Source organism: Pistacia vera, unplaced genomic scaffold, assembly GCF_008641045.1.
Source record: "Pistacia vera cultivar Batoury unplaced genomic scaffold, PisVer_v2 Contig52, whole genome shotgun sequence".
In the NCBI taxonomy this organism is placed as follows: Eukaryota; Viridiplantae; Streptophyta; class Magnoliopsida; order Sapindales; family Anacardiaceae; genus Pistacia; species Pistacia vera.
Window position 1 is genome coordinate 323,785 of NW_022196357.1, and position 12,037 is coordinate 335,821.

At 36.4% G+C, this 12,037-nt stretch overlaps 1 pseudogene; it reads right to left on the reverse strand.

Moving 5' to 3' along the window:
* Positions 1-290: 290 nt before the first annotated feature.
* LOC116106580 lies at positions 291-8,883 on the reverse strand (annotated as a pseudogene).
* Positions 8,884-12,037: the final 3,154 nt, after the last annotated feature.

Consider the following 12,037-nt stretch of genomic DNA (forward strand, 5'->3'; position numbering starts at 1 on the left):
AAACCAATTGTGCGCCATTCTGACTACTACCGACCACTGTCCGATGATGGTAGCCAAATACCAATTGCGTGGGAGAGTGTTTTTGTTAAATGTAAAGGGTTAAAAAATAATCTAAATAATTTCAAAAAATGTAATTAAAATATGCGTCAAACACATTCTCGGAATCCTATCTTATTTGATTTAATCATATCATATCCTATTCACAACAGTTTTTCATAATATCATATTTTATATAATATACCAAACAGTTTTTTATAATATCATATTTCAAGTAACATACAAAACAGGCCTTTGATTTTATTGTTAACAATATAACCCCTGCAACAAAGAGGGTGTTTGAATATTGGTATATTAGTATACCATACAATTTCAATAAACAACGGCCTGCATCCTTTATTCTAGTATATCAAAATTCCTTCTTCAGTTTCGTAGCTCACTGGCAATCTATCTTCAGGTTTCGAGGCCATCCAAACTCCTCCAATAATGCTAATACAACTCCATTTGACCAACCAAAACCAGTCTGCATCAAAGCATGCCACAAAATAAATATTAAATCGACGGCTAGTTTCAACTCTAAAGATAATATTTCTTCAAATGTACTCACTTGTGGAATGTATTCACCACCACCTCCGAAATCTCCACACTTCTTCACATTATATTTTTCATGCATACCACCGGTTTTCTTGTAGGCAACATAGTTGGTTCTGATCCACCTTACTGCAATGTCTTCAGCCATTGCCCTTGCTTCTTCTGATCCTGATCTTAACAAACCTTCTATTATCATGTGTTGAAGCGGCGCCCAACCATTTGGATAATCCCTGTTTATTGGAATTCGGTTGCGTAGGTTAATGGACAATAAATATAATGGAATACATAAGGCAATGCAAATGTTAAACATGTTACTAACCATTGGTTTCCAGAATTTATCAAAGAAGTTGCTATTCCAACAGCACAAACCAGGCCTGAACTTTCAAGACTTTTTTTAACCTTCTTCACCAAACAAGTGTCAGTGCAAACAACCAGTAAAGTTCTCAGTATTCCCCTTAAAAGGTTAGCAAAAGTTATTTCCTCTCTCCAGATCCCACTAGTATATGTTTTCATTTTTGATACCATAATAAACCTGTGAATACCTCATAAAAATTTGGAATGTAATATGCCTCACAGAATAGACTTCTGTTCCTTGATATCAATTCTTATGCCCAACTAAAGTACTGAACTCAAGAGGGCTAGGCCAAAGAGTTTAAAAGAAGAATAATGCTATCAAAATACATACGTCAAACTGAATGCAAAGGGTGTCGAAATCAATAACAGAGAGATCCTGCAGCATCTGCAATCCTTACTAGTTACTAGAGACACTTACAAGCTCATCTATTTGGGCTCATTTTTTGACTCAAGGATAATAGCAGCAAAATATAGCTTCCTAAATAAGATTCAGATCACCCACATGGTCCCAGATCGAATCTTGAAAACTGGGTTAAAGTTCAAGTTCCTCAACCAAGTGGCTAAGCCTTGTTTCCAAAACATTCAGTCCATTAAGCTAATAACTTCACCTTGTCTCAAAGTCTACTATAAAAAGCACAAACCTGAGTTGAACAAATCAATCCATAGAGGCAAGTAATTTGAAGCATATGCCCTATGATTCTGGTTCGAAGCTTGCCATGCTTGACATTCCTGCAAGTATCAAAGCAATGAAGGGAAAGTATTTTGTCCAACTTTCCCCTGTTTGTTTATTTTTCAAATTCTATTCTATATTACTATATATTGTAAACAGTTATTATAAACAATAAATAAACGTACCATTTTAAATCAACCGACTCAATTCAAAATCTAATCCTATTATAACTTAACTCAAAATATACAATTCACTTTGATAATAAAAATTTTAAATTACAAAAATGTCTCAACCACCCAAACATTATCGGCACTAACAACAATTGTCGACCACCACGAAATGACTAACGATCGAGATCAAATCTAATCGATTGTGCGCACATCTGGCCATCAAAAATCTAGTCATTAACAATAGTCAAATGCAAGTAGATTGGCAAGAAAAAGTAGTTCAAAGCACGATCGCCAACATCAAGCCGTCGAGCCTCACTCTAGCGAGTTGTCACCAGCGTGCGATGATGGTGGAGTGGTCGATATGTTTTTGTTAATGTAAAAAGTAAAAAAATAAGAGAAAATTTTTAAAAAATTGTAAAAAACACATTCTTAGAATCCTACCTTTTTGATTTAATCCTATCATATCCTATTCACAACAGTTTTTCATAATTCATATTTATAAATATACCAAACATTTTTTCATAATATCATATTCAAATTACATACCAAACAAAGCCTTTGATTTTATTGTTACAAATATAACCCTGCCAACTAAGAGGGTGGTTGAATATTGGTATATTAGTAACCATACAATTTCATAAACAACGGCTGCACCTTTATTCTAGTATATTAAAATTCCTTCTTCAGTTTGTAGCTCACTGGCAATCTATCTTCAGGTTCGGCCATCCAAACTCCTCCAATAATGCTAATACAACTCCATTTGACCAACCAAAACCAGTCTGCATCAAAGCATGCCACAAAATAAATATTAAATCGACGGCTAATTCAATCTAAAGGATATTCTTCAATGTACTCACCTGTGGAATGTATTCACCACCACCTCCGAAATCTCCACACTTTTCCACATTAATTTTTCATGCATAGCACCAGTTTTCTTGTAGGCAACATAGTTGGTGCTGATCCACCTTATGCAATGTCTTCAGCCATTGCCCTTGCTTCTTCTGATCTGATCTTAACAAACCTTCTATATCATGTGTTGAAGCGGCGCCCAACCATTTGGATAATCCCTGTTTATATTATTGGAATTCGGTTGTGTAGGTTAATGATGATAAATATAAGGGAATAATAAGGAATGCAAATGTTAAACATGTCTAACCATTGGTTTCGAATTTATCAAAGAATTGCTATTTCAACAGCACAAAACAGGCCTGAACTTTCAAGACTTTTTTTAACCTTCTTCACACAAACAAGTGTCAGTGCAAACAACCAGTAGATTCTCAGTATCCCTTAAAGGTTACAAGTTATTTCCTCTCTCCAGATAACCAGTATATGTTTTGATTTTTGATACCATAATAAACCTGTGAATACCTCATAAAAATTTGGAATGTATATGCCTTACAGAATGACATTTGTTCCTTGATATCATTTTATGCCCAACTAAAGTACTGAACTCAAGAGGCTAGGCCGAAAGAGTTTAAAGAAGAATAATGCTATCAAAATACATACGTCAAACTGAATGCAAAGGGGTCGAAATCATAAAGAGAGATCCTGCAGCATCTGCAATCCTTACTAGTTACTAGAGACACTTACAAGCTCATCTATTTGGGCTATTTTTGACTCAAGGATAATACAGCAAAATATAGCTTCCTAAATAAGATTCAGATCACCCACATGGTCCCAGACGAAATCTGAAAACTGGGTTAAAGTCAAGTTCCTCAACCAAGTGGCTAAGCCTTGTTTCCAAAACATTCAGTCCATTAAGCTAATAACTTCACCTTGTCTCAAAGTCTACATAAAAAGCACAAACCTGGTTGAAAAATCAATCCATAGAGGCAAGTAATTTGAAGCATATGCCCTATGATTCTGGTTCGAAGCTTGCCATGCTTGACATTCCTGCAAGTATCAAAGCAATAAATTCGAACTGTCGAGAAAAATATATCATCAGCCGACAAAACCTTGCGTGTAGAAAGTCACCTCAAGAGTAGCTCCATTATCAAACCAGTAATCAAGCCATTGCCCTTCTCCTCATTCCAAAAAACAGAGTTGATGTGCCGTTTTCTTGTTGAGAAGCCTTCAAAAAGCTCTTGGCAGCTATTTATCTCCAACAACTTTTGCAAAGAAGGCAATGTCAAGTTCCATCTGGACAATCATGTAGAACAGCATTAATATAAAAAGTGCATATATTACAAATCTGAAACTTACTACATAGTAATGTGTAATACCCTGAGTACGAATACATTCAAGTCAACAGGTAAAATCGATGTTGTGGTCAAAGTGGTGATATCCGAGGTGTTCCGCAATAGAAAAATGAATTGAATAAGCTCTCGAAACTGGAAACTTGTGAAATCGAAGTGAACAAGCCTGACAATTGAATCACATTATCACATAAGAGAAGAAAGAATTAGCTTTAAACTGAGCTTATGTGTGATTGTACTAAATGAATAAAGAACAATAATAATAATAAAAAATTAACCTCATCCATCTTGACTGAAATCCCATCCAGATTCAGCAGTCGAAGTACTCCCTATAAAAATCTGTTTCTCGAATCGTTCAAGATCTTTGAAGCAAATGCCTGTCCTGTTACACAGAAGAAGATTAAATTTCTCACAAAAACAGCGCAGAGAAATTATGCTAAAGTACGGGAGAACATACAATGGTAGCAGATTCAGGCCTTGGTTTGTTCCACATTGCATAATACGACTTAATTTGTGACTGCTAGCTGACTATCTTGGACTGTCACACTGTGTATTCCTACAACAGCAGTAAGAAACAAGACATATGAAATTCGTAAACTATGAAGGTATATATGGTTCCAACTTAAAAGGAAAAATATAGTAAATTTATAGAAATAAAACGAACATATATTATACCTGTATTCCAAAATTGATACTTTGAGCAGAGCAGGAAGAGCCTTTCTAACCAATCAAGTCACCAGTCCGCTTGTATATTTCATGAATCATTGCACTCAGTAGGGGAGGCTGGCTGCAACATATATTCTCAAACTACGTCAATATTCACCCAAAATGTTATAATAATTATTAATATGAAAATCGACCACATTGACGATTTGAGAACTTGCAGAGCTATACAAACTCCAAGAATACAGAAGAGTACAAGCTCCAAAAGTGTCACGGACTCCGATACTAAACATAGTATAAAGGGGTTCAAATCACTCTCCTTTCACCATCATGCACGTCCAGACAGTCAAGAGAATGAATGAATGAATGAATGAAAAAGTATTAATGCAGACCGTTACGCTAAGCAAGGTCTTAAAGGCTTGCGAAACTGAAACTCTTAGAATTGTTTCCTGAATCACCTTTGTATTGAAATATAAATGGAAACATTTTACATATATTAATAAACGAGACATCAAATACTCCATGCATCATATTGACTTGCTTATGAATTTAATGCAGAGGAGCATGAAAATTGAAAATAGTGACACAAAAACAGGAGCATTACCTCCTATTGGTGTAATAGGCACTTGCACACGTTAAGAACATAACCATATGTATCAATGAAGGAGATGAGATTAGTCACAATTGATTTTGCAGTGGCATACATTTTGCTTGCCATCAAGCCTCGCACAACAGTTACACATAGAATCAAACCCATACATGATCTCAAAGAAATGAAAATTGTAACAGCTGCTCTTCTAGATTGACAAAATAGTAAAAGGAACTCTTAATTGTAAAAACAAACATGGAAGTGAACTCGAATAACCTTATAACCCAGTAAGAATCCCAATAGTAGACCTTAAAGGCGAGACCCTGGAATAACAAACGGTCAGGAAGGGGAAGCAAAGTATGAAACTCAGGCCGGTTCAAAACAGATCAGAAACTTTCCGACCAAATTTTTCCACAAAGAATGCACTTCTAATGCCCATGCTCTCACTTGAAATTTCAACCTTAGGCAAAAAGCCCTCGGCTCAGGAACAACTCCAGTGGGTCAGCTAACACAAGATCATATCCAGCACCCAAAGTATCATCAATAAACTTGCTCAAATCTTTAATGAAATTGCCCAGTAGCGTTTCGTGGCAACTTGTCAAAGCCGAATTGTTGAAAGATTTGACTTCAAAGACAAGTAACGACATTTGGGATCAAAGTTTTGGACCAAAAGTTTTTAGCGAAGTCTCTGCAAAGTTTGAAGGAAATTTACAATGGGTTTGTGGGAATCACAGGGCCCGTATCGGCACTATGTTTCTAACGAAGCGCTTACGATGTTCATTTTTCATAGGTGTTAGTAAACAAGAACAACATATAATCGGAAACAAAGTGAAGGGTAACGTTGTGAGAAAAGCAGGCCATGACGGGGGACAATAGGAAGAGTTACTCTTGAATTTTACATGATGATCAAGGAAATAGCCGGCTACAGAAATGGATATTGCGGTGTTTTGTAGTAGTGTACGAAATTCTTCCTCTTCTAGTGGTTTTGTTTTCGATCAGTAATATGTCAGCAAATTGGTGGAAACCCATAAGTAAACTTCACGGTGAAGATAATGAGATTGACTGGACGGCTGGCTGATTGTTAACATTTGCACAGTTGCTGGAGGTTTGAGAGTGAAGTGAATAAGTAGTCTGAAGCCAAATCGAGAGTGAATGCATTAAGAAACTGGTTACGTGAAGATATATATTAAAATGCAAATGATACGGAAGCTTTATAGTTTTATAATACTGAGTACATTTTAAACATATTGGTTTTAAAAAAACACTATTTGTTTTTAAATAAAAAAATATCATTAATTGGAATAATCATCTAAATTTTTCATTTGTTAGAGGATGGTGTAAAATGTTTAATTGAAAACGAACACAAATGTTGTATTAAAGTACTACATTACCACATATTTTATGGCCCAAAAAAAAAAATTGCTGCCCAAAAATGAGATTAATTTCGTTTAATATCAACTGTATGTAAGATTACACATCATTTAGGATAAGAACCTTAATAACTTTTGGGATCGATAGAATTATTGTTTCTTAATGAATTGTTTTTTTTTTTTTTTTTTTTGGGAGGGCGGGTGTTTTAAAAAATATTAATAAAAGATTGATATAATAAAAATAAAAAGCATTCAATATATTTGTGGGAAAATGACTATTTTTCGGAGTAACTTTGATCCAAATACTAAAGGGTCTAGGAGGGAAAGTTATTTGTAAAACTTTTCCTGTACAAATCCAATTAAAAATCTAATCATTTCAACTTCAAACATACAATTAACTTTCATAATAAAGTTTGCATAAAATAAAAAATACCCCAATCCACCCAAACCATTGTGACACCAAAACCAAAACCACTGTCGACCACCACCGAACTGACGGCAATCAACAAATATAGCCAATTGTGCACGATCGACTATCAAAAAATCTGATCATCAATGACAACTAGATACACGATGAATTTGACCGAAAAATGCTAGTTCAAATGCCACCGACCAAATCAAACCAATCGTGACGTCATCTAACAACTATCGCCCCATCCACGATGGTGGCCAACTAAGCGCGGTGGACAAAAGTGTTTTTGTTAAAGTAAGAGGTTAAAAATAATATAATATTTTTCACAAAATGTCTAAAAAAATTACCAAAACACATGTTGAAAATCTTTATCTTTTTGATTTAATCCTATATCCTATTCAAAATAGTGTTTCATACTCAGGAACAAAATCCAGTGGGTCAGCATACACAAGATCATCTCCAGCACCCTCAAAGTAATCATCAATAAACTTGCTCAAATCTTTAACTGAAATTGCCCCAGTAGCGTTTCGTGGCAACTTGTCAAAAGCGTCAATTGTTGTTGAAAGATTTGACTTCAAAGACAAGTCAACGTACATTTTGGGATCAAAGTTCTTTGGACCAAAAGTTTTTAGCGAAGTCTCCTGCAAAGTTTGAAGGAAACTTACCAATGGGGTTGTGGGAATAACAGGGCCCGTTTCGGCACTCCATGTTTCTAACGAAGCGTTTACGATGTTCATGATTGTTAGTAACAAGAACAAAAATATAAACGGGAACAAAGTGAAGGGGTAACTGTTGTGAGAAAAGAAGGCCATGACGGGGGGACAATAGGGAAGAGTTACTTTTGATTAGACAAGGAAACATAATGTTGATTTTTATCTTATGATCAAGGAAATAGCCGGCCACAGAAATGGATACTTGCGGTTGTTTTGTATTAGTGTATGAAATTCTTCCTCTTTCTACTGGTTTTTGTTTTCGATCCGTAGATATGTCAGCAATTGATGGAAAAGACCCAGTAAGTTAAGAGAAATGCTAGAGTTATAAAATTTTTTAACAAAAGTCTTTTTATAAAGTGACGTGACAGATGACATGATAAATCACATCACTTATCACGTCATCATTTTCCACAATCAACATTTTAAAACTATTTAATTAATCCAAATTAAAAAAAAGAAAATTGATTCTATCAAATAAAAAATCCCCGATTCCCTTTCTGTTATTCAAACCCTAACCTTCCGTTGTTATTTCTCATCCGTCATCTTCTTCCTCTCTCCTTCTTCTCTTCTCCCCCTCATCCTTTCTTATCTATTTTTTTTCTCTCTCCTCTTCTTCCTTTCTTCTCCATCTCCTCCTTATTTCTTATTCTCTTTCTCCATCTTCCTCCAAATGCACTTGGGCAGTGGCTGAATCTTGCCACCACGGCCCAGATCTGGTGGTTGGCTCAAATTTTTTATTTCTTCAGTTTATTATTAATTTTTCTTAAGAAATTAGATCTGGTTAATTTGGAGATTGAAGGGTTGTAATTAATTATGTTTTGTAATGTATCTTTCATTAAGATTAAGAAAAAAAGAAAACAGAAGAAAAAAACTAAAATGTCAAGAAGAGAGGAAGACAAGGGATTGGTGGTTGGCCGCACCTTGGACCCGGGTGGCCTGGTGGCTGGCGAAACCGTGGCCACATGTGGTGGCAGTGCCGCGGGAGGCAAGGGATTGGTGGTTGGCCGTACCTTGGCAGTGCCTCGTGAATAGTGGTGGCGCGGTTGCGACTGGTGGTGGAAGAGGATAGAATCATAGACAGCGGTGGTGTGGTTGAGATTGGGAAACAAATAAGAAAGGAAGAGGAGGAAAAGAGAAGAGAAGAGAAGGGAAGGGAAGAAGATGAAGGATGGGAACAGATTTTTGATTTAGTATAATCAAATTTTTTTTTTTTTTTTTTTAATTTAGGTTAATTGAAATATTTTAATTAATTAATTATTAAATATTTAAGAAAGTGGTGATGTGACAGTTGATGTGGCTTTCCACCTGTAAAAAATTAATTGTAAGAGTCCATTTCTCTTAAAAGAAAAACACATATTTGTTTTTAAATAAAAAATATCATTATATTAAAAATAATCATCTAAATTTGTTCGTGACGGTGTAAAAATGTTAAGTGAATAACACACTTACACACACAAATGTTGTATTAAGCACTATCATTACCACATATTTTATGGCCCAAAAAAAAAAAAATTTCTTCCCAAAAATTAGATTAATTTCGCTTAATCTCAACTATATATAAAATTACACATCATTTAAGAAAAGAACCTTGTGATATATTATATTTTTTGGGTTTTTAAAAAAGATTGATATACTGAAAATAAAAACGCATTTAACATATATGTGGGAAAATAACTATTTTTCAGAGTTAATTTGATCCAAATATTAAAGGGTCTANAATACTGACATTGTCTCCAGAGCCTGAGAGCCACCCATGGAGGATTTCAAAGTTTCAGACGGTTCTTCATCCAACAGCCCTGAAAATTCTTTCGCTCGTTCACCCAAAACATCAAACACCTCCACTGCCACAAATATGGCCAAATACCTGAACCTCACCGATCCTAGCAACCCATTTTGGCTGGATAATGGTGACAACCCTGCCGTTGTTCTGGTCACCGACTTACTTACCAGTGATAACTACCCCACTTGGTCGAGTGCGATGAGAAGAGCTCTTCGTGCCAAAATAAGTTGAGCTTCATCACCGGTTCTATCTCTCAACCCACAGACCCCAAAGACCCTCTCCTTGACCTATGGGAGCGTTGCAACGATATGGTGGTTTCATGGCTTCAGAACTCTATAAGCCTCTCCATCAAAACCAGCGTTGCTTTCGTTGACGATGCCCGTGAACTTTGGCTAGATCTCCAGAATCGTTTCTCTCACTAAAATGGACCTCGCATCGACCAGCTCAAAAAGACTCTTGCCAGCCTTCTCCAAGAGTCGGACATTGTAAGTATGTATTATGGCAAACTTAAACGACTTTTTGGGATGAGTTACTTATTTATGACCCCATTCTAGTTTGCTCTTGTGGGTCGATGAAAACCCTCTCAAATCGTTACCAATGTGACTATGTCTTTCAATTTTTGATGGGCTTAAATGACACATATCCCCTGTTCGAGACCAAATAATGCTATTAGATCCTCTCCCACCCATCACCAAAGTCTTCGTGCTCATCCAATAACAAGAACGCCACTATCAAATGACCCCCACTTCCACCCCATCTTACTCCAAGGCCTTTGCCATTCGGAAACCATACCCACCTTCTAACCAATATTCATCCCAACCAAGATCCAAGAAAGAACGAGCTTACTGTTCTCACTGCAAGATCACTGGACACTCCCTTAAAACTTGTTTCAACGCTGGTAATGCTGAGCCACCCATCTATGCTCATTGTAACGTGTCTGAACATAATATGGAAAAGTGTTACAAACCCCATGGCTACCCCTCTGGACACAAACTCTTCAATAAATCTCAGGGTTCCAACGCCTTTGCTGCTCAAGTTGTTCCAACTGCATCTAACCTTAAGGATCTCAGTGATGGTTGAGTAGGCCTTACTTAGGCCCAGTACCAGCAATTAGTGGCTTTACTTCAACCACGATGGTCTCCCACCACGGCTCAGTCCTCTGCCAACCAGATTCAATTCAATATTCCTACTAATTCAACCTCTCACATCTCTGATATTTCCACTTGTTTATCCACCTGCACACACCATTCTTTGTTCTCACTAGATATTCCTTGGATAATTGATACTAGTGTAACTGACCATATGGTCTGTTGTACCTCCTTTTTTACTACCACCATTACCCTTGTTTCTCACTCTATTATGTTACCTACTGGCACAAATGTACCTATTACACACACAGGCACAGTTCACTTAACTCCCTCACTTCACCTCACTGAAGTATTGTGTGTGCTTTCTTTTAATTTTAATTTAATTTCAGCCAAGAGGTTGGCTGCCAATCTCACTTGTTGTCTAGTTTTTTTCTCTGATTTTTGCCTTATTAAGGACCTTTTACCTTGGACAACGATTGGGAAGGGTGAAATGAAGAATGGTCTATATCACCTGCTCAACATTGTCATCTCTCCCTCTACCCTAGTGACTACCCTTTCTCATTTCTCCACAGTCAAGAATTTGGCTACAGCTTCTGTTTTACACACTGAAAATGTTATTGACCTATGGCATTGTCGCCTAGGTCACCTTTCCTTTTTAAAATCTTATTACAGATCCTATTGTAAAGCAAAGCATTTCAACTTCTACTACAAAGCCTTGCTACATTTGTCCGTTGGCAAAATTTCATAGACTTCCTTTTCCTTATAGCAAGCATAAGACATTAACACCTTTTGAAATTGTGCACTGCAATCTCTGGGGACCCTGTTCTGTCCCTGCCTATGATGGCTCAAGGTATTTTTTAACAATAGTTGATGACTTCACTCAGAGTACATGGCTATACCTCCTTCCTAACAAAGCTGCCACCCGATCCCATATTAATTCTTTTGTTAACATGATTGAAAATCAGTTTAACCTTACAATCAAAATTTTAAGAAGTGATAATGGAGGAGAATTTCAAATGAAAGAGTTTTTCATAACAAAGGGATCATTCACCAAACAAGTTGTGTTGCCACTCCACAACAAAATGAAGTTGTGGAAAAAAAAACACCAACACCTTGCTTAATGTGGATCGTGCTTTAAAATTTCACATTGGTCTCCCTCTTGAATATTGGAATGATTGTGTTTTGACAGCCACCTACCTCATCAATAGGACTCCTAGTCCACTTCTTCAAAACAAATCACCCTTTGAACTCTTATTTAAATCACCATCCACTTATGCTCATTTGAAGGTTTTCTGGATCCCTTTGTTTTGCTGCCACCATTTCACAAGGTAGACAAAAATTTGATCCCCGAGGTCGCATGTGCATATTTCTTGGGTATCCCTTTGGCACTAAAGGTTATAAATTACTTGATCTTGAGTCCAAAACCACATTTGTCTCTCGAGATG